Genomic DNA, 1068 nt, shown 5'->3' on the forward strand with positions numbered 1-1068 from the left:
GTGCGCATTCGCACAGACGAAGGTCAATGACTGGGTAGCCTTTAACTATATATACGAAGACAGTAACTTGTTATCGAAAGAACTGTTACTGTTGATGACCGTGCAGCTTTTCCCTGGAATAAATGATGACTAACTGACAACATCCGCTGCCGACAGGTGTTGTTGTTATACTTCGATGTGGACAGTTGAAAATGTGTGCCCCGATCGGGACTCGAACCCGGGATCTCCTGCTTACATGGCAGACGCTCTATCCATCCGAGCCACCGAGGACACAGATGAATAGCGCGACTGCAGGAACTTATCCCTTTCACGCTTCTCGTAAGACTCGCATTCCCAGCTGTCCACAATTCTACATGTGTATTGTACCTTATAGACATTTGTCCACCCTCTCATTACTCGCGCACGCTTTGGCGATTCCCGTACGAGTTTGGGCAACCTGTGCGCATTCGCACAGACGAAGGTCAATGGCTGGGTAGCCTTCAACTATATATACGAAGACAGTAACTTGTTCTGGAAAGTGGGCAAATGTCTATAAGGTACAATACATATGTAGAATTGTGGATAACTGGGAATGTGAGTCTCACGGGAAGCGTGCAAGGGATAAGTCCCTGCAGTCGCGCTACTCATCTGTGTCCTCGGTGGCTCAGACGGATAGAGCGTCTGCCATGTAAGTAGGAGATCCCGGGTTCGAGTCCCGGTCGGGGCACACATTTTCAGCTGTTCACATCGAGGTATAACAACAACACCTGTCGGCAGCGGAGGCTGTCAGTTAGTCATCATTTATTCCAGAAGAATATGTCGCAAATATTCAGATTTGTCTACTTGGCACTCCACTGTCTAGTAGCCACAGCTGCACTCACTATATGTACGGCTGGTTCCGGTGGAGGTTCGGGTCCTCCCTCGGGCATGGGTGTGTGTGTTTGTCCTTAGGATAATTTAGGTTAAGTAGTGTGTAAACTTAGGGACTGATGACCTTAGCAGTTAAGTCCCATAAGATTTCACACACGTTTGAACTTTATTTTTGACAATATGTAAGCTCAAATAGCATCAATGAACTGCAAATAAAAA

At 46.9% G+C, this 1068-nt stretch overlaps 1 non-coding gene across 1 annotated transcript; it reads left to right on the forward strand.

Annotated features, from left to right (window-relative positions):
• Positions 1–632: 632 nt before the first annotated feature.
• Trnat-ugu lies at positions 633–706 on the forward strand. Its single transcript has one exon. It is a non-coding gene; the product is annotated as a tRNA-Thr (tRNA).
• Positions 707–1068: the final 362 nt, after the last annotated feature.

This window comes from Schistocerca piceifrons, chromosome 2 (assembly GCF_021461385.2).
Source record: "Schistocerca piceifrons isolate TAMUIC-IGC-003096 chromosome 2, iqSchPice1.1, whole genome shotgun sequence".
NCBI lineage: Eukaryota > Metazoa > Arthropoda > Insecta > Orthoptera > Acrididae > Schistocerca > Schistocerca piceifrons.